The sequence below is a fragment of the Macaca mulatta genome, chromosome 13 (assembly GCF_049350105.2).
Source record: "Macaca mulatta isolate MMU2019108-1 chromosome 13, T2T-MMU8v2.0, whole genome shotgun sequence".
In the NCBI taxonomy this organism is placed as follows: Eukaryota; Metazoa; Chordata; class Mammalia; order Primates; family Cercopithecidae; genus Macaca; species Macaca mulatta.
In genome coordinates, this window is record NC_133418.1 from 101,437,311 (window position 1) to 101,458,958 (window position 21,648).

Genomic DNA, 21,648 nt, shown 5'->3' on the forward strand with positions numbered 1-21,648 from the left:
GGGCTCCAGGCCAAGCCTGGCTTTCCCTTGCCCACACCGCTCTACCCCCAGCCTTCTGGGCCTGAAGAGGTCCACCCCTGTGATTTGGGGGACACAGACACTGCAGTTCTAGACCCTCCAGCCTAATCTCAATGCTAGCCGCTCGGCGCTATCAGGCTGCATCCCATTATTGGAAGAAAGACAGCCCAGGGGCCACGCATGATGAACACTCGCAGTCATAAGCAAAACACAGGGAGCCTTGGACTCCACTAACGCCCTGCCCTGGGCCACCACGGGCTGCAGACAGGTGCTCTGGATGAGCAGCCTGGAAGTCTTCTCTGCGGCAGACCCCACTGTGCTTGTGAATTTGTGATCAGTCCTTGGAGAGAGGTGATCAACTCTTTTTGTGACCGTGTAGTGATGACTTCCGCACAGCTGTCCATGGCTGTAGCAGGCACTGTGCACCAGGGAACGTGACTGGCAGGGAACAGCCAGGGCAGGCATGTATGTGCTTGTGCACAGCGTATATGTGACTGTGCGCACATGCAGTACAATGAACGTCATCTGAATTTTCCTTTTTGCTTGAGGCAAACACAAGGATGTTAAACTCTTCCACTCTGTCCTGAAGTCAGATGGACCTGACTTCAACTTCCTGCAAGGTCACTTACTTTGCAAACGATCTTGGTAAATGAACTTCCCTAACCCTCGGTTTTTTCATCTTAAAATAGGGATGATAATACCTGCCCTACAGGATTTGATGCAAAATGTGTGCAAGGCACTTACTCATGCCTGGCAGGTAGTAAAGATTTAATAAATGCCAGGCATTATTACTGTGCCTCTTATTACCAACCTCTTAGGTACTCAGGCTGGTTATTATTTGTACCCAGGACACCGTTTCCAAACCCTTGAACTTCAGAGCGACCCAGCCTCATCTCTCACTGACTTTCGGATGCCTCCAAGCCCTGCAGAACCAAGTGCTCCCTGCATGGGAAGAGGCCTTACTCGTGGCACCAGCTCCAGAGGCATCCTGTGCATCTCTCCCACTGAGATGGAGGAGTGAGGGGGACCAGCCCAGAGGCCATGAATGGGCAGGGTTGCGGAAAGACCATAGGTCGGGGATGGAGACCAGGAAGACGCATCTTTTCTGCAGAAGAACCTACAAGAGCTCCCCATCTCCTTCTCTAGACTGAGAGCATGTCAGGGCTGGAAGGAACCTTACAGAGACTCATTTTAGAGATGGGTGAACAGGGCTGGGCGCCGTGGCTCACGCCTGTAATCCCATCACTTTGCGAGGCCAAGGTGGGCAGATCACTTGAGGCCAGGAGTTCAAGACCAGTCTGGCCGACACTGTGAAACCCCATCGCTACTAAAAATACAAAAGTTAGCTAAGCATGGTGGCGCATGCCTATAATCCCAGCTACTTGGGAGGCTGAGGCAGGAGAATCGCTTGAACCTGGGAGGCAGAGGTTGCAGTGAGCCAAGATCGCGCCACTGCACTCCAGCCTGGGTGACACAGCGAGACTCTGACTTGGAAAAAAAACCATATATATATATATATATAAAGAGAGAGAGAGAGAGAGAGAGAGAGAGAGAGAGAGAGGGGTGAACAGACACGCAGCAAGTCTGCAACCTGGCCCAGAGGAAACAGTGCCCTCACCAGACTCTTCCCAGAGATGTGACCTCAATCTCTCCACCTATTATATTGGAAAAACGATAAGCAAATGCCTGCCTAATTGCACCTTTTTAAAAGACAGCCTTCCCTGAAGACTTTAAAAATATGTGGGTCTGGGTTTCAGAGACAGCTCGTCCCCCCAAAGCAGAGCCCTCTATATAAAGCAGCAAGCGATCCAGCGCTGAGAAGTATTTTGCTTCTCTTTTCAGCGGGAAGAGACTTCACCATTAGCTCTGTTTGATTCTAAACGCAGCCCTGAGCTTTCCTGTATCCCTAGGCACCTATCTGGCTGGGACCACTCCAGAAGTAGCACTTACATTAGTTCCATGAGTAAGAAGGAAGAAAATCTGAAAAATGGGTAAAGTATGTACCAGGAATCTCTTATTTATTTATGTCCTCCTGGGGGAGCCTGTTTCTGAGATGAAGAAAATAATTTCGCCGTTGTGTGTAAGAGACGGCTCTGCCCCAGCGTCGGAGTCTTCCTATCGCCCTCGTTTTAGAGGGAGACGCTCGCAGGAGAGGGATTAAAGGCGTGCTAAAGAGGAACATTCCCACGACGGCAGCGTGCGTCCCCAGACACGATGTGTTCCCGCCAGCACAATCTCATCTTCCATGATGGAGAAGGATGACTCAGCGTGAGGTCTATTTTCTGTTTAGACTTAAGCCACGTTGTGCGCAAGGACAATGTGGCATGGCCCCTGATAAATCACAGCGAGCCTCCTAGCGACTCTGTTCTGCTCCAACGTGAGTGCGCTTATGAAACGGGTTCCTTCCTCTCCCCTGGGATGCAGCCACCAGGACACCAAGACCTCTGCTTGGAGACAGAGACTCATAGGGGCAGACTGGTAGCTGGAGCCTGGAGGAGAACTCAAGAAAACCCTTGCAAAATGAGATGGGCATGATTTAAATCCATTACGTTTTTAATCTGCCAACAACCCTAAGGGATAGGGCTGCAGCTGCCTGGCAGGGTCAAAGCAGATGGCAGCAGGGTGCGAGGCTGCTGCCCCGCCCCGCCCCAGGCCTGCCCATCCAGCTGGCTGCCGAGGGTCCTCTATTGTATGCGGCTCAGTTCAAACCACCAACGGACCCAGCTTCTCCATGGCAACCCCAAGCAGCCTGTGCATTCCAGAGGCTATGCTGGCAGCAAACGTGGACCCAATGCCACAAAACGGTGTCCTCCTGACAAACCACGGGGAGTGTGAAAACCTTCTGGAATGCTTCTGAGGAAGAGGCCGGCCCAGGGATAGCTGGGGATGGGACGGGGATGCAGGAGAGTGATTTACAGACAGAGAGTCACAGTGTCCGGAAGGGGCAGGCTCCTTGCGCTAGGGAGCTCACAATTCACTGGCCTGGCAACCACCCTGGGACAGCTGGGATCCCAGTGGAGAGAGAGCGTGGGAAGGGATGGAGAAGGACCTGCAGAGGAGAGTCTGCAAGATTTGGTGGCTCTAGGGTGTCCAGACGGAGTCCCCTGGCTGTGTGTTGGGGACACTGCCTCCTAGGAGGTCACGTCCTCTGCCCCCCAAGTGACCAGGACACTGCTCCCCTCTACTTGCATCCACACAGTCACACCACAGCCTGGCAGTGCCCGCTGCCTGCCACCCTTCCTGCCCACTCCTTCTCTGCGTCCATCTCTCATCCTTCTACCGCTGACTGCACCTCTGCCAGCGTCCAGATCCAGGCCTGTGTAGAGACACCTGCCCACCTTCCCAAGCCTTGGCACAGAGAGGGCAGGTAGGAGAACAAAGGGCTATGCCTTGGGTCAGGAATATCAGCATTTGAACCTGTCACTTGGATTTGAGTGACCTTGGGCAAGTTAGTTAACATGCTGGGACCTCAGTTTCCTTATCCATAAAATAGAGACAAAAATGCTGGCTTTGGTAGGGTTTTGTGGGAGAAATGAGATAGAATAATACATGGAAAGGCAAATGACGTTGCAGGAAAGAAGGGTTCCTTCCCCTCTCCTTTCCACACCCCACAGCCCCTTCCCTTCCCAGGCCCTCTGTGGGTGCCTCTTTCTGGGCACCTGCATCAGGAAATCAAAGTTAGGAAAAGTGATCCTCCAGAAACTGACAGAGAAGTCCACCCAGACATTCCAAACACTCCATCTCTGTTGTGGTAAACGATGACTTTAATTTACAAAGCAGACGAATGCTAAATCTTCATGAAATTAAAAACTATATTATTTATGTGAGCGGAAACGGAAAATGGTCCGTAGCTAGCAGCTATCCTGCTTTGTAGGAGGAACACTAAAATAATTAAAACCACTCGTGCTTCAGTAATAAATAATGATAATAAATAAATGTCCTGACCTTAAGCAAAAATATAAAATTAAAACCCATTTGGTATGTAAATTCATTCAGGACACTAGTGCGTCTCTCAGCCCAAGATGATGTAGAATGGGAGCAGTGTTCACTACATGAATTTTGAAAGGAAAAATCAAAGAACAACAGAGTTGTGTGTGCATTGACTCATTATTCTACTTTAATTCCATCTAATGCTGTGTGGAGCCTGGAGGCTGGGACATTAATTTCCTGCTTTTTCTGTTTCACCAATTCCTCATGGAGACCAGGAGAAAGAATTTCAATCCTGGAGGCTGAAATCAGGAGACAGAGAAAACAGCAGGAGAGGCGGAGAACTGAAACGCAGGAAGGCCATTTTTAATGTGTTTACAGAAACACGGTGAAAAGAAGTCAGCGAAGAAGGGCACTGGTGTTGGCTGGGGGTGAGCTCTTGAGTGTCTGGGATTTGACCAATCCAGGAGGAACGAAATGTCCCTGGTCTTGGGTCCAGGTGGGAGCCATTCCAGGGCCCGGAGGAGCCGGCCAGGAAGTCTGCGGGCAGCCTCAGACTTCAGGAAAACGCGAATTGGTTCCAGATGGTGACACCTCCACCTCCCAGTGCCCGGCTTTACCATCAAATCGCTGCATGTTCCATGAAGCCGGTGGCTCCCCGGAGCGCTCCCAAATAAGGCCAGTCTGGTAAACCACAGGGTAACGCGCCAGGCAGAGAAACCAGAACCTTCCCACCTCTGCTGTATAATCAACTCCTAGACACCCTTTTCATTAAATCCCTTCCTCCAAGGGCTGCCACACCCAGCCTTTAATTTCAGTCTCACAACTACCTTGTGAAGTGGACGAGGAAGACACGGTTATTCCTGTTTGACAGGTAGGGACACTGAGGCACAAGGGCTCACAGAGAAGACGTGGCCGGGAAATGATCAGACCCTTCTCCCAGGCCAGTGCTCTGTGTAATCAGGGAGGGAGGGGCTCTGAAGGAAAAGCTTGTGGACAAGGAGCATGTAAGCGACATGCCTGGCCAAAAGGTGCCCTGGTCCTCCCACCTCTTATGTGTAAAATGAGGGTCCTCCCTTAGAATTCACTGCCTTGGAGTTGTGCAGGCTGAGATACCGAAACTGTAAGAGCAGCCCCTGGGAGGCCTTTCCGAGGTGCAGATGCTGCATTTCACGCTGAGTTTTAGGGGTCAAGGCATAGTAGATGGGAGCAGGCTCCCTGGACCACCCTGGTCCTGACGCTACGTTCCCCAAGGGGTCTGACGTCCTTCCATCACTTCTTCCCCTCACCACTGCCCCAAAGGAGTGGTGAGAGGAACCACCCCACAGGAAAGTGGGACCCCCATACATTCTGCTGTCCAAGGGGACCCAGAAGCGCCAGCACCAAACAGATGCACTGAATAGAAGCATCTATTAGACACACGGGCCTGGAGACTGGGCTTGGGGAGAGTAGAAGGGCTGTGCATCTATTCACGCAGGCCCTGTTTTCACCCTTCTTGTATGACCACCCCCACTCTTCCACACAGGACAGCATGGGAAAAATCCAACGCACACCCTCCAGTGTCTGAACGCTCCCAAGTATCCACAGGGTTAGTAAAGAAAACATTGGGATCAGTGACTGATTTTCTTCATTTTTGAGCCTCAGGATCACACTGGAAGTCCTGGACAGTCAACAAGCCACCAGAGGAGGCACCCTGGTGACGAAGATGTTGTTTCTCCAGCCTGCTTGACAACCTCCAGCCCAAGGACTCCCGGAAGCAGGGGCAGCCCCCTTTCCAAAGGACAACTCTACTCTGCTCCAACTCATCTAGGACGTCGATATCCCCACCTGCTCCTGCTTGCTAATTTCCACGTGACTCCATGGTGGACACAAACCACAGGGCTTGAGCAGAGAACAATGAAGCCCTGAGAAGACCAGTGGGGTAGCTGGGAAGTCTTAAAGACCTGCATAACCAAATGGTGAAAATCTCCCAAGAAAGACTTTCGGGTCAAGCGTAAAGCTCCTGGACCAACGTGCCTGCAGGGAGGGGACACCAGCTTACCTGCAGAAGGTCACGGGGACTCCCATTCCCCTTTGGGGGCCAGGAGACAGTCTGTTTGCTCCAACAGATTCATAAAGAATCATGTCCTCTTGGCTGTCCCTGAGAAGGAGCAAGGGCATTGCAAGCTCTCAGTTCTTCCCTCTCTTTTGGGCAGATAAGCCACAACCCTGTCATGTCTACTACGGAAAGAGGATGGATTCTTCCTTCCCACTACAAATTCCATGTGACCCCAAAGCAGGGCTGACTTCAGAGGAAACCCAGGCCGCAGCCGGCCTGGCAGGGCCTGCACACGTCTCTGTGCTCCTGGAGAGGCCCCTGGCCTGCGGCCACGTGGACCCTGGGCCTCTCTCTGGGCAGCTCAACTGCTAGGTCCCTGCTTGGTTCCCCCAGGTCAGTATGTTCCCGAGCAGCTGCCCCAGGACACAAATGACAGCTCCAGGAAGCAGAGCTCAGAGACAGCGGGGCTCAGCTTCCAGGACTCCTGGGTCTTAGGGTCAGAGTGGCCCGGAGCTTTGGGTGGGCAACCAGGGGCTCAGGATAGGAATCAGCACCCTCAGGACTAATGGGGCCCTGGAGCTGGGGTCATGCAGCCTGCTGTGCTTCTGACATGCTCCTGCGCCCTTGGCTGGCTCCCTTTGTGAATGCCACTGCTCCGCAGGCCAGCTGGGACTGCCATCCACTGATGAGGATGGGCCCCTCTCCAGAGGGTCTCTAATTTCTTTCTTTCCACAGCAGTGAGTGGGTGCAGCGTGCTTCCAGTAGGTGCTCAGGAAAAGCCCATCATTCACTCATTCAACAAACGTTTGCTGAAAACCTTCTGTGCTCCCCAGTCATGGCAGATGCTTGTTTGGCAGTCCCAAGGGGAGCTGCTCCAAGGCTAAACGGGCTTGACAAGAAAGACTTCAGGGAAGAGATGGTTAGGACCAGGTTTCTGGAGATGAAGAAAGAGGAAGGAGTGAGGGCAAAGGCTGAAATGGGCAGCATGGGAATGTGCGCCACTCCCAGGGGGCAGCCCTGAGGGGCAGGTGGGGGGGCAGCAGATGAGGCTGGAACGCCACGAGAAAGGCGAGTTCTATCTTGATTGTGGACGGGGGTCTCTGGAGGGTGGAGAGGGCAGGCTGGAGGGGCAGGATGGAATGCTGGGAGACCCATGGGAGGCTTTACAGCGGTCCAGGGGAGACTGGGCGAGGACCTTGGCCAGCACGGTGGCTGAGCAGATGCAGTGACGGGATCGACGGTGGACAGGTTTAACAACAGAATGGACGAACCTAGAGTAGTCACTGGCTGGAGGGGGGTAAGGTGCAGGAGGAGTCAGGGACACGTGGGTGGGAACATGGGAGTTGGATTGTGGGATCCACATCAGGAAACCCAGGGGGAGGCTGAGATGGGAAGAGTCACGTGGGGGAAGAAGTGAGTCTGAAGTGCTGTGGACGCCCAAGACTCGGCCCAGGAAGCTGCTGTCGTGCAGCTCGGGAGCACAGACAGGGCTGGCCTGGGATGGGACAGGACACACGAGCCTGCGGACTGTGTCCAGGCTCATTCCTTGTCCTGTTCAGTCTGCAAGGCAGCCAGAGGGATGCAGCTAAATTGCCCCAAGGGCACCGGCCTCCTGTCTGTTCCTCACCCCTCCCTCAGGGCCGTTGCTCCTTTACACCCCTGGCCTCAACATGCTTGTCCAGATACCCAGGTGGCTGCCCCTCACCTTGCCAGGTCTTTGCTCAGAGTCCCCTAAATGTGCCGTTTAAAGTCGCACGCTCCCCACCTTCCGACCTGGCACTCTGGGACTTCTTTTCCTGCTTTATTCCTCGGGGTGTCGTTAGCCCATCTGAGATTTCCTGACTTATTTTGTCATCTGTTTTCAACCATTAGCACGCGAGCTCCCAGCGGCAGGGATGTTCGTGGCGATCAGAGACTCTCACTTCAGCACAGGCACACAATAAATCCTAAATAAACACTTATGTATGTAGTGAATGAATGGATGCGGGCCTCTGGCTGTCATCGCCCCTGAATAAAGACCACTTGGTCTGCTGTTGACTCACAGTGCACTCTCCCAGCCTTGCTTGGGGCCTGGGCCGTGGAAGGGATTGGGTTCCAGAAGGGTGCTGGGGACCCTGGCTCTACGTGGCCTGGACTTCAGAAGCTGCCCCTGAAGTTCGGGGACGGATCCGCAGCCTCTGTGTGGCGGGGATTTTAGCATGCACTGGGCCATGCCCGGGGCCTCGCACAGGTCTGGAGCAGAACCAGGGCCTGGGCAGGGCGTCCGCTGCCTGAACGGAATAAATCCATACTTGCTCCAAAGGCTCCCAGAGTGTTCAGGTCTTCAACGCCAACCCACATACTTTGGCAGGGGCAGATGCAAAAATAAAACCTACAAGAAACAATCTGGGGAGAGCAGGAAGTGGAGAGTGAAATGGACAAAACATATGGGCCTGAGCCGGAACAAACAGTAGGGAGAAGGGCCTGCCCGACCGAGGGCCTTCGAGAAAAACCAGAAGCTAGAACACCGCTTAGGCAGAGGCAAAAAACCAAAAACTCCAGAATGTGTGCTTCCTTCAAAGCTGTATCCCTTCCTGGTCCCAGGGCAGGGAGAGTATCAGAGCAATACAACAGAAAAAGAAAATACAACGGAGAGTATCCGGCAAGAGGCAGGAGCGGGCTTGGGGCCAGGGAGCCCAGCCTCGCAGTTGGCTCTTCCATAGATGCTGTGTGACCTTGAACATCTCTCTTCCCTCTCTAGCCCTCTGCTTTTGTCCAAAGTGAGGGGTCTGAACACTAGGCCTTCCAGCTCAGTTGGCTACTCCATTTCCTGGTCTTTAGGCAGCCTCCCTTTGGAAGGGCTGGCTGGACTCTCCCAGGATGCCAGCTGTGTGCCTTTGCAAGTTATCATAATATGGCAGGACCCAGAATAGATGTTGACAGTTGTTCAGTGCACAGCTTGTACAGCTGTACATGGCAGCCTCACCTACCCTGTGCTTACAGATCTAGCACCCCCTTTAAAGGTCACTGAGTTCCAAATTTTGGGAAGGCTCCTCAGAGAATTGTTCTGAGTAACGAGAGTGCTGGATTTAGCTTCTGGACCATGTAACATCCAGATGGCTGCTGAGGTGGACTGTTTGCTCAACTCAAACTTTCCCCTGAGGCAGAGAGGAAAAGCCTACTTCTCTGCAGGTCCCAAATGGGCTTTCTGTCTGCTGACCCTTGTGTTCCAACCAACAGGGGTGGCAGGAGATCTTCTCTGGGGTCCTGGGGCCAAGGCTGCTCAACTTGGCTCCCACTGAAAAGGCAACCTGCAAATGACTTTGCCACGTTTCACATCTCCACAGCAGTGTGGAGTGGAGCTAAACCGAGGTGGGTGGGTGGCAGGATTCCAGGATAACCCTGGTCCCCAAGGCCACAGCTCCAAGGGTGCCCCACAGGCCCAGGGCTGCCTCTGCCTGGACACACCCAGGCCGCCCTATTAATAGACCAGCTGCAAGAGCCCTGCCTTCTTCAGTTTCCATTTCATGTGCTCTAGATCTGGCTGTCCCAGTGGGGACAGCTTCCTTGCAAAACAAACAGCAAAATCAATATTTCCTTCACCAGGGGAGGTGTAGGCAGGCCAGGCCTTTCTCCATTCCTGCAGGCAAGGCGCAAGCCCAGGGATGGGGCACAAACGCTGCCTGGCTCATCTCTGCCTCAATTCAGCCATTTGATTATATTAAATTCAACAGACATTTATTGAGCAACTTCAACATATCAAACCCCAGTGGGCGGGTGGAGAGAAGAATGAATAAGACGCATCCTGGGCCTTGAGGAACACACGTGTAACCAGGAGACAAACACATAAACCAAGAGCTATGGTGTGACGCGTGAGTGAGGCAGTGAGGATGCGGCCGGGAGGCCCGGTGTCTGAAACCATCAATCTTTGGGTACAGCTGGTGTCTGAGAGTGTGGAGATAGCCTCCTGGCGCCTCGCTCTCGGCAGGCTTAACCGGAGAGCTCCAGGTGAGATGTGTCCTCTGGGGGCTGGTGGGTGCTCCAAGCCAGGCCCAGCACAATTTCACTCTGCCTCTTCTCCGTGGCCTCCAGTCCACCTGCCGGTACGGCCTAGAACAACCCTGGGCTCAAATCTCAGTGCATAAAAAGTCCCGAGGGAGATTGCTAAAAATGCAAATCTAGGCCACAGCCCTAGAGACTCAGAATCAATAAACTTTGGTTGGGGAAGAGGCGATGTCTGGGAATCTGCCTGTTCTACAAGCAGGAGGCCTCAGACCACAGTCTGAGAAGCACCACACTGGATCTGGGCTCCTTGGGACAGGGGCCAGGGAGAGAAGCCCAGAGGTATCACTGCCGTGGTGTGGAGAAAACCCCGTGGAAGGGAAACAGACTCGCCTGTGGCTGAAGTATGCGTCTCCAGGGCCCAGGTGGGTAAGGGGAGGCCTGGGAGGCTGAGGGTGGGTGGGGAGCAGCCCTCGGAGCTCTGGCTTAGCTGCTGTTGAGAGGAGGCGACCTGAAACTGGTGAGAGGTGCTGAGGCCTGCTCCCAAGTGGGCAGGTGCACCTTCCCACTGGGCCAAGGGAGAGTCCTGGCCATACCAACTCAGCCTCTCTCCTGGGGCCCACTCCATGTTCGGCTTCATGCTGGGCTGGGTGGCAGGGAGGCCAGGAGGAGGAGCAGGCCCTGCCACCACCCCAGGGGCACATGCAGGGTCATCAGGCTACTCATAGGGGCAGCGGCAAGCCCAGAGTACATGGTGGGGACCAGGCCATCCAGAATTGTCAGAGGTTACAGAGGATGAGGGAGGTGAGGGCCGTGGATGGGATTAGAAGACAGGTGGGGTTGGTGTGAGCAGAGGGCAGGTGAGAGGACTTTTCAGAAACAAACGCCACAGATGAACAGGCTGGAAGGCACATGAGAAAAATTGTTGCATCGAGGCCAGCACACAAGGCCATTCCTTCCCTAGCCTCTAAATTATTAGTCCATAAAAATAAAACACTTTCCCTGCCTATGCGTTAGGATTCTTGGAGGAGCAAGAATGAGAAGGACCACACGGGCTTTAGACCCCAGACACGGAACCGCTTAGCAGGCATGTTTTAGGATAATAAAGGAATCTAATGGAGAAGTGGTGCTTCCGTCCCCCAGAGCTCCGATTAGGCTCTGGAATATGGGTGACACGTACGCCGTGGAGGACACAGCGCAGTTAGAATTCTGCCAGCAAACATTCTCAAATATTCATGAAACATGGGACCAGGCCTGACTGTTAACACTGCAACTGGTTCCCTCCAATGGAGTGACAAATGGGCGCCAAGCACTGTCATCTGTCCCTTTGATCTTTCCAGCTCCTGCCAGGCAGTGGAGGGGGGACTTGGGTAGCCCGGGGGAGGCTGGGCTCTCCTGGTGGCTTATATTTCCATGTAAGAGGGCTTGAGAACAGCAAATTTCCTCCTACTCTAAGGCAAAATCATTGATTCTCCAAGTCTTACTCCATCAAAAGTGATTAGTGGGGGGCCCTGAGGATTCCGCTCCACCACACTCACCTCCTTTATGAAAGGAGCATTGTTATATACACAAATATCAACGAACAGCACTGGCGAAAAGCAAAACGTCTAAAAAAAAAAGTAAATTGGCCTTTGGAAGAAAATAAGGAGGAAAAGAATAAAATGAACTCCTGGCTTTCCTGGTTAAGAGCTTCTTCAGAGCTTCTCGACATGCTGAGAGGGAACCACAGTGCAAAATTGCTGCAATTTAACAGGGCGTCTAATTAAAAGGAGCAACATGAAAGGCCTGTTCTTCCTACTCTGGGTTTGCTTCTTTCTGTGCAGGGATCAAAAGTATGACAACTCTGGGACAAAGAGTTACATCCCCCAACAATAAGACGGAGCACACCAGCTACTGGATGACTGGTTTTTATATCCTTCCGGCCAACGAATGTCGCTGAGGCTTGCGAGGTACTCCCTGCTGTTTTAGGAGCTGAGGTCACAGAGAGGAATCAGACGCTGGCAGTGCCCGTAGGGGAAAGAGAGAGAATTTAGACAACTAACTACAATGTGGTGTGTGCCAAGGGAGAGGGGCAGCAGCCCTCTCGAGGCTGAGGGGCACCAAGGAGGGGCTCAGCTCAAGCACAAGGGTTTCTCCCTCCCCTATATCAGCTAAATGGACGTTTCCTGAGGTCATCCCCTGACCCTTACTTTAAAAAGTAATGCTGGCTGGGCGCGGTGGCTCATGCCTGTAATCCCAGCACTTTGGGAGGCCCAGGCAGATGGATCACCTGAGGTCAGGAGTTCAAGACCAGCCTGACCAATATGGTGAAACCCCATCTCTACTAAAAAATACAAAAATTAGCCGGGCATGGTGGCAGGTGCCTGTAATCCCAGCTACTTGGAGGCTGAGGCAGGAGGATTGCTTGAACCCAGGACATGGAGGTTGCAGTGAGCCAAGACTATGCCATTGCACTCCAGCCTGGACAACAAGAGTCCGTCTCAAAAAATAATAATAATAAAATAAAATAATGCTTTTAGATAGAGGGAATGGGGGGAGGCTGCTTAATGGGTATGGGGATCCCTGTTGGGGTGATAAAGACATTCCGGAACTAGATAGTGGTGATGGTCCCACAGCCTTGGGAACGTACGAAACGCCCCTGAATTGTACACTTTAAAATGACAACTTTTATGTTATGTATAGCTTACCACAAGTTTTTTAAGTAGCATTTTCGGAGGTCACACTCCATTTAAGCTCTGCTTACAACTTCAAGGGTTCTGCAACAATTCCTGAGACAGGGCTGAGGGGTGTCCCTAGATAGTTAAGCCTCCCCAGAGGCCTTCTGTGTGCTCTTGTTCTGCATAGTCCTGGCTCCAGGCTAGGCTTAAACATCGGGAATGAAAAAAGCCACATCCCAGCCAACCCTTCCAAAGGCCACCAGAACTGCTCCCAACGGCATATCCTCCTGAGCTTTGCCTGGTCTAATTTTAAACTCTCCCTGGTGGTAAAGCGAATAAAGTGTTTCTCCTTCTCTGGAGGAGAGTCTGCTATTGCTTAGAAGTTCATTTCTGGGAGGGTGACTGGTGGGCTTGGCACTGTTTCCTTCCTATCACCCCTCAGAGCCTCTGACACCGCCCTCCTGCTTCTAGTTACATACGGGTCCCTTCCCCTTGGTGAGGGAGTTCACCAAGCCAAAAATCCGGGCAGGCTGGCAGGGGTGGGCATGGTGGTGGGGAGCTTGGGGAGCAGAAAAGGAGGAGGTGAAAATAGAGCTTTCCTAGGATTTGGCAGAGACCCAAAACCAGATCCTTCCCTTGGATTTGAACTTAGCCACCCAGCAATGAACTCATCATCTGAGCCTCCCCTCTTCTCGTGACTCTGCAAATGTTTAGCTTCACCTTCGTGCAGCCGGCAGTCCATCTGTTAACACGCTGGCCAGAACAGGGCCTGGTGGCACAGAACTGACCCAGGAGTAGGTATAATCCTCTCTTCTAAATGTCTTAATACCATCGATAATCTTGTCACATAAATCTCCCAGTTAGCAGTGAGCTGCAGCTATCGCCGCTAGACTCCAAGAATCTTTCAGTAACGGATTCCTCCTCCTGTAATCCATCTCCTTTCTTATACCGATTTCAGCTGCCATGTTGCCGAGCACGTGGGAGAGCTGTCCTAACCTTTACAGGCGTGGTTTCTTGGGGAGCAGTCACTTGCAGATTAGGCCGACGGAGCCTGATCATTCAGCCTACTCGGGTGTGTACCCGCTCTGACGGCCGTTTCCTGCTCTTGGGGTCTGGTGCTACCATCTGTGTCTTCTGCATAATCTCCTTGTTTTAAAGGCTGAGTAGGCTGGCTGCAGTGGCTCATACCTGTAATCCCAGCACTTTGGGAGGCTGAGGCAGGTGGATCACCTGAGATCAGGTGTTTGAGACTAGCCCGGCCAATGTGGTGAAACCTCATCTCTATTAAAAATACAAAAATTAGCCAGGTGTGGTGGCGTGCACCTGTAATCCCAGTTAGGAGGCTGATGTGGGAGAATCACTTGAACCCTGGAGGCGGAGGTTGCAGAGAGCCGAAATCGTGCCATTGCACTCCGGCCTGGGCAACATAGCAAGACTCTGTCTCAAAACAAGAAACAATAATAAATAAAATAAAATAAAGGCTGAATAAAACTTCCTAGACCAAGTGCTGTGCCCCTTGACTTCCTCTGTCCCTCATGGGCACCGCCCCCCCTGCCCCAGCCTCTGTGCCCAGAGTAAGTCTAGGCACTTTCTCCAGCACTGCCAGTTTGGGATTACAATGTCGCCAAAGGCTTGGAAGGACGTGATGAGCTCAGGCTGTTGCCATATTTCTCCAAAGAAATTAAACTCAAGTTATTAAATCACTTCCAAGACGTAAATTACCAGCACGAACACCGCTGGGCAGAGCCAACACTTTCCAAATTTGGATCCTCCCGAGTCTCAGAGTTTCTGCTGTTCTAATCCCCAGAGGGCGAAGCTCGGAGGAGGGTGCCTGTTTCCAGGAGCAGGGCACACAGCTCTGCCCCCAGTCCCTGGTCGGTTAAAGAACAAATATCCTTTGAGCAGCACTGCCGCCTGCCCTGGTATGGGCTCTGGGCACCAGCAACAGCTGGGTAAACAGTGGGCTGCCATCTAATTTCATACCCAGGCCCAGGGGAGCAGCTGGAGAAGAACACGGCACAGACCCAGGAGGCCGGCTGGAGCCTGCCTGGGGATCGCTTGTCTTCTAAAATAGGCCCATAAGCCTTGGCTGACATTTGGGTTCAGTTTCCTCCAGGCAGGTGTGTGGGTTTGTGGAGGCCTTCTGTTTCTAGAAGGCCCACCGTGGATCACTGGAAGCCGTTCCTTCCTGGAATTCTATAAAATGACCTGCTGGCAACAACACAGTCAAAGCACAGACCTTAACAGGAAGGAGTGTCCCAGTCCATGAATCTGCCCACTTTTTCTCCTTTCAATTACAGTGAGATAAAGAGGAGCAGAGATGGCAGCAAAGAGAATTTTCTTCTGAATTAAAGTCTGTGAGAAGAGGGGAGTGGTTGGGGCTCAGAGCTTTTATTTGGCTTATGCGGTTTTTTGATTTAAAGTATTTCCCTGATGCTCTCTGAGTCTGATCAAGAGCTTTCTGCGAGGGGAATAACCAGTACAGCACGTCTGTTTCCATCTTCTTACTCCAGCTACATAAGAGTCCCGATGTCGGCTCCTTTTAAATGGAGGCCACAATGAGCGTCTGATCCCACTCACACGTCTGCCCCTCCTTGGAGACACCACTGCACGTAAACGATGCACCCAGCGCCTTCCCTTCTGAGAGGGATGTGGGAGTACCAGAGCTTCTCGCTTTAATTGCCCTTTGAAACTTTTCCAAATTGGAGTCCATATGTTATAGGAAGCAGGCAGGTGGTCATTAGGAAGCTTGTAGAAACATTTTTCGACACCGAGGAAGAAGGTGTGATGGAGTTTCATTTCAACCCAGCAGAGACGAGGTCAGCAGGTCAGCCCGCTGCTCCTGGATTAAACTCACAGCATCAAGAGCATCTTCTGCAAAAATCCAGCCCCACTCAGATGGACCTTCTTGAAGGAGATGCTAGGAAGAGACACTTCCATGGGGTGTCCACGGGATGTATGATTCTTCTGGGGCTGCAGCGACAAACGACCACACAGTGGGTGGTTTACAGGACAGAAAGGTCCCTTCGCACCGTTCTGGAGGTCTGAAGTCTGAAGTGAAGCTGTCAGCAGGGCCACAGCCCCTCTGGATGCTCCAGGGGAGGGTCCTTTGCCTCTTCCAGTTCTGGTGGCTCCAGGCATTCCTTGCTTTGTGGTGGCATCATTCCTCTCTGCTCCGTCTTCACGTGGCCTTCTCTGTGTTGTCAAATCTCCCCCTGTTCTCTTATATAGACATCCGTCATTGGATTTAGGGCCCACCCCAATCTAGATGGGCTCATCTTGAGCCTTACCTTAGTTACCTCTGCAAAGACCCTATTTCCAAACAAGGTCACATTTAGAGATGCTGGGTGGACATGTATTTGGCTGGGGGTGGGGCGCTATTTAACCTACTACATGGGGAGTGCCCTGAAAGTAAAATTCTGCTTTCTCATCAATTTGAATGCTTTCAAGAAGAGATGGGTTCCTTTAGAAATGGCCCACCTTACCACCCTAAAATATAGCTTAAATCCCTACCTGGATGTGATGGGGAGTGGAACTGGGAAATTGTAGCAAGCTCACAGGTAAGCCAAGAACAGGGTTGGAAGACAAAGCCTAGGCCACCCAGTTGTCTCTTCAGCCTATAAACCAGATGACTGGCATCTTGTGAAGTTCCTGGAGGGGCAGAACAATCTCAGGTGGCTGAGAAAGCAACCGCCAAGCCCCCGGGGACCCCTGACACCACCACCCTGAGTCATAGGGTCTCCAGATCTTCTCAGCACCCCCATCCTCCACCCCCACTCCTGGCTCAGTGTTGGCGTTCAGAAATGTTAAATAACAATAATAATAATAACACATCTGAGTGTGACGCTTTAATAGCCAATCTGTCATTTTCCTACTTTATTTCTGAGATTTTAAGAACGGAGCCCTTCCTGCACAAAACATCAGGGTGCATTTATATTAAAAAATGAAACTAATTAAAATGTTTGAAAACCATAAAGCACACCACCATAACACAGCAGCAGCCCTATTTTTCCATTCGAAAAAGATTTTTCTTCTTCATTTTGTGGCCTGCCCTGATGAGAAAACTGTTGGCGCTGGGAGTCACTACAGGCGTGAGGCTGATAGGAGCCATTTTGCCCCTGAGCACTGCCTTTGCTCCTAGACCCTGGCATGGCGTCTGAGGCCACAAAGCTGGAGCAGCCAGAGGGTTGGACTTGGATGGAGAAGGCTGGAGGACAAGCTACCCTCCAGGTAATCAGAATGCAACCCACTAGATCAGTGGATGTCTTGTGGGAGAGTTTTTCAAAGGTGGAGCTTGGAAGGTGAACACCAGCACTTAAAAACGGCACAACGAGCCCTGAACCTCAAATAAATGTTTTTTTTATTTTTTATTTTTATTTTTTTTGAGGCAGAGTTTCGTTCTTGTTGCTGGAGTGCAATGGCGTGGTCTCGGCTCACGGCAACCTCCACCTCCCAGGTTCAAGTGATTCTCCTGCCTCAGCCTCCCAACTACCTGGGATTACAGGTACGCATCACCACGCCCGGCTAATTTTTTTTGTATTTTTAGTAGAGACGGGGTTTCACCATGTTAGGCAGGCTGATCTCAAAGTCCTGACCTCAGGTGATCCGCCCACCTTGGCCTCCCAAAGTGCTGGGATTATAGGCGTGAGCCACTGCCTCCAGCCTAAAAGTTTTTAAAAAGCCCCAGCACAATGCAGTACCAGGTGTGTGTGGCCACAGTGGAAGGTGGATCAGGAGTCACTGCCTGGGACTCAGCGCACCCTGTATCACAAGTGGAGTCATTGACATTAGGGAAGCTGCCTTCCCAGAAGTTCATCCTCAACCAGCTGAGCCACAGAACCTCCTAAGTTAACAAAGCATGAGTGTTTGTTGAATGAATACATGAAAGAGAATCCATGTGATGTTCAGAATGGTGGGAAGGCAGGCAGGGTGGGGAGTGGGGACCAGAAGGGAGGACCAATCATATACATGGAGATGCCGCAGTGTACTCGAGCTGTGCCACGGTGCAAGGGGTGTCTGACTTCCTCAGAAGAACAGACAAATATCTTCCTCCCAGAAGAAACCAGCAAGATGTCATTGTTTAAATGCTACACTCCTTATTTTCTCGGATGTGAGTCCATTTCTTAAAAAAAAAAATGAGCCTCCAGGAATTTATTCTTAAGACAAAATTTGTATTTCACTACGATCACCAGCATTTATTGGACACTTATCGTTTGCTTAGTAATGGGCTAGAATTTTTTTTCTTTTTTGAGATGGAGTGTTGCTCTGTCACCAGGCTGGAGTGCAATGGCACGATCTCGGCTCACTGCAACCTCCGCCTCCTGGGTTCAAGCAATCCTCCCACCTCAGCCTCCCGAGCAGCTGGCACTACAGGTGTGTGCCACCACGCCAAGCTAATTTTTTGTATTTTTAGTAGAGACGAGGTTTCACCATGTTGGCCAGAATGGTCTTGATCTCCTGACCTCGTGATCTGCCTGCCTTGGCCTCCCAAAGCACCGGGATTACAGGTGTGAGCCACTGCGCCCAGCCTAATGGGCTATATTTTTTTTGTTTGTTTTTTGAGACGGAGTCTCACTCTGTCGCCCAGGCTGGAGTGCAGTGGCGTGATTTCGGCTCACTGCAAGTTCTGCCTCCTGGGTTCACGCCATTCTCCTGCCTTGGCCTCCCGAGTAGCTGGGACTATAGCCGCCTGCCACCATGCCTGGCTAATTTTTTTTGTATTTTTAGTAGAGACCAGGTTTCACTGTGTTAGACAGGATGGTCTTGATCTCCTGACCTTGTGATCCGCCCGCCTCGGCCTCCCAGAGTGCTGGGATTACAGGTGTGAGCCACCGCGCCCGGCCTGGGCTAGATTTTTTATGTGGAATTTCTTTTAAGGTAGTACTGTTATTATCTCCATTTTATAGATGAGGAAAATGAGGCCACACAATGGTTAAGCAGCTTACCAGTGGAATGAACCCGAGGCTGCCTGTCTTTAAGGACAGTGTTCTTTCTGATTTGTGTTCTGCCTGACACAGGACCAGGAGTCACTCACACACGCGCCAGTTGAACTCACCCACGTCAGGGTTGGGGCATGCAGCTGTCTGGCTGAAATGTAAGACCCAACGGGGGTGGGGGTGCAGAAGTGACAGATGAGGCTTGGTGAAGCCGGAAGAGGTGGGATCGCCAAGGGTCTTAAGCCACTTTTCCTTCAGGGCAAATATGGAGTAACTGCAAACTTGAAAAAAAAGGATGGGCTGGGCGTAGTGGCTCACACCTATAATCCCAGCACTTTGGGAGGCTGAGGCGGGCAGATCACAGGGTCAGGAGATTGAGACCATTCTGGCCAACTCGGTGAAACCCCGCCTCTACTAAAAATACAAAAAATTAGCCGGGCGTGGTGGCGGGTGCCTGTAGTCCCAGCTACTCGGGAGGCTGAGGCAGGAGAACAGTGTGAACCCGGGAGGCGGAGCTTGCAGTGATCCGAGATGGCGCCACTGCACTCCAGCCTGGGCAACAGAGCGAGACTCTGTTTCAAAAAAATAAAAAAAAGAATGGATGTGACAGAGTGGGCAGATTGGAGGCAGGAAGCTAGGAGAGGCCATCTCTGTCCCAAGTGAGATATGATGGGCCTGGACTATGGCAGTGGAGTGGGGACTGGAGGGAAAAGGATGGATTCCAGAAATCTCCGAAGGTGGACCTCGGCTCACTGATGGGCAGTAATGAGGATGGCGAGGGAGGGAAAAGTCATGTGGCCGCACCTGTTGGGTGGGCGGGAAGCCTGAGCCCTGAGCCAGGCGTGCAGAAGAAGGCACAGCTTTGAGGCTGAGGATAGGAAGCTCTGTTCTGGGAATTTAATATTTGAGGTTCGGGCAGATACCTAAGGGCAGACATCTGGGGAAAGGAATTGCGAGTTAGAGTCATAGGCTTCAAAGTAAAAAAGGTCTGAGTTCAAGCCCCATTTCTGTAATACCACGTATGAGCTAGCACATGGAGCAAGTTCTCAGGCTTTTCAAAACTCAGTTTCCTTCTGTGTAAATGGGCAGAACTATAGACTTACCACATGGGGTTGCTTTAAGAATGGAGACAAAACATATAAAGCTCTTGGCACAGGGCCTGGCCCTCCACAAATGGCTTAAAAAACAAAACAAAAGAACAATGACAACAAAAACAACCATAACTACAACCACCAACAAACAGAACGGGAGCCAGAGCCCAGGACTACGGGGGGCACGGTGCTGGGTTTGAGAACATCAGATAGAGGTGATGATTTCCCATTTCATGCAGGCACAGCAAGTGCTCTGCAAAATGCCTGACTTTGGGATTCCTTTAATTAGCGAGGCGCTACATGCATGCCAATACATGCCTAATTGATCTGTAGACTGTTGAGCACTGTCGCCGAGATGCCAGCCACACAAAGGACGAGAGGCGGCCACAGGGCTCCTCTGAAATGAGAATATACGACCGTGGAAAAGAAACATAATTTTCAAAAGTGCACAGCTATTTTTCAGTAAAGCGAGTGGATTTCCATGACTACCCCTTCTACCCACAATTCAACTTGATAATTCAACACATATTTACTGAGCACATGACAGGCAAGCGGAAGGTGCCAGCAATGCAGAACCTAAGAGGACAGGTCTTTTGTCTGAAGGACCTTCATTCTGGAGGGAAAGCGACAGGCAGAGAGGAGGAGGTCACCCAATGAAGACCAGGGTAATAATAACGGATCACACTTATGGAGTCTGTTCTGGATGCAGACACTGATGTAAGTGCTTTGTATCATTAACTCATTTAATCTTTCCCACAACCCAATGAAATGGATAGTATTATGATCTCATTTTATAGAAGAGGAAACCAATGTTCTGAGAGGGTAAGCAACTTGCTAAGGTCACACAGAAAGTGGGAGAGTCTGGGCTCCTAATCCCATCGCTGTGCAGGCCAAGAGGTATGTTAAGAACTTATGTTGCTGGCGTGCAGTGGTATCCCAGCTAGGATTAATGTGGTTGGCTAAGCGACTGATGGTTTTACCTGCAGGCAAAGAAACCTTTTGGCCCTGACTGCCTCTCAAACCACAGCAGCTTCTTCCTGTCTCTTGGCACCCTCAGGCACGCCATAGGACAGAAGTCAAACTGAAAATCCAGGGACAAACAACACCCCAATGACAGGGAGGAATCACATCATTTACCGATGCTCAGTGGCTTCAGAATGGCCCACAGGGTCGGCCACGGTCACAGGAAGCTTTCTTCTGCTCCTGGAGTCCCTCCATGGCACAGGGTCAGATCTCAAGGGCATTCCGAAGAGAGACAGGATGAGCGTCTGCCTGCTCCTCCCCTACTCTGCTTTCAGATTTTCCTTGGAGGCAGCCACTCCCCTGCTCCAAGCCAAGTTCTGGGCTTTGATAACTAAATGACAGACCTGACTAGCCAGGAAGCCCTACTGATCTTTCTTTTTTTTTTTTGAGATGAAGTTTCGCCTAGTCGCCCAGGCAGGAGTGCAATGGCGCGATCTTGGCTCATTGCAACCTCTGCTTCCCAGGTTCAAGCAATTCTCTTGCCTCAGCCTCCAGAGTAGCTGGGATTACAGGCGCCCACCACCACACTCAGCTAATTTTTGTATTTTTAGTAGAGACGGGGGTTTTGTCATGTTTGCCAGGCTGGTCTTGAACTCCTGATCACAGGTGATCCACCTGCCTCGGCCTCCCAAAGTGTTGGGATTACAGGTGTGAGCCACTGTGCATGCCCGCCCCCCTTTTTTTAGACAAAGTCTTGCTCTATTGCCCAGGCTGGAGTGCAATGGAGCAATCTCAGCTCACTGCAACCTCCGCCTCCTTGGTTCAAGCAATTCTCCTGCCTCAGCCTCCCGAGGAGCTGAGATTAAAGACTCATGCCAACATGCCTAGCTAATTTGTGTATTTTTAGTAGAGATGGGGGTTTCACCATGTTGGCCAGGCTGGTCTTGAACTCCTAACCTCAGGTGATCCGCCCACCTTGGCCTCCCAAAGTGCTGGGATTATAGGCGTGAGCCACTGCACCGGCTCCTACTGATCTT

General features: G+C 51.6%; 1 protein-coding gene and 1 long non-coding RNA gene across 4 annotated transcripts in view; both read right to left on the bottom strand.

Moving 5' to 3' along the window:
* KLHL29 (kelch like family member 29) overlaps nucleotides 1-21,648 on the bottom strand; it is a 327,580-nt gene that overhangs the window by 112,735 nt on the left and 193,197 nt on the right. The window lies entirely within an intron of this gene.
* LOC144333901 (uncharacterized) lies at nucleotides 10,200-17,909 on the bottom strand. Its single transcript, XR_013403034.1, has 2 exons — nucleotides 17,275-17,909; nucleotides 10,200-12,184 (listed from the first exon to the last, which is right to left on the bottom strand). It is a non-coding gene; the product is annotated as an uncharacterized LOC144333901 (long non-coding RNA).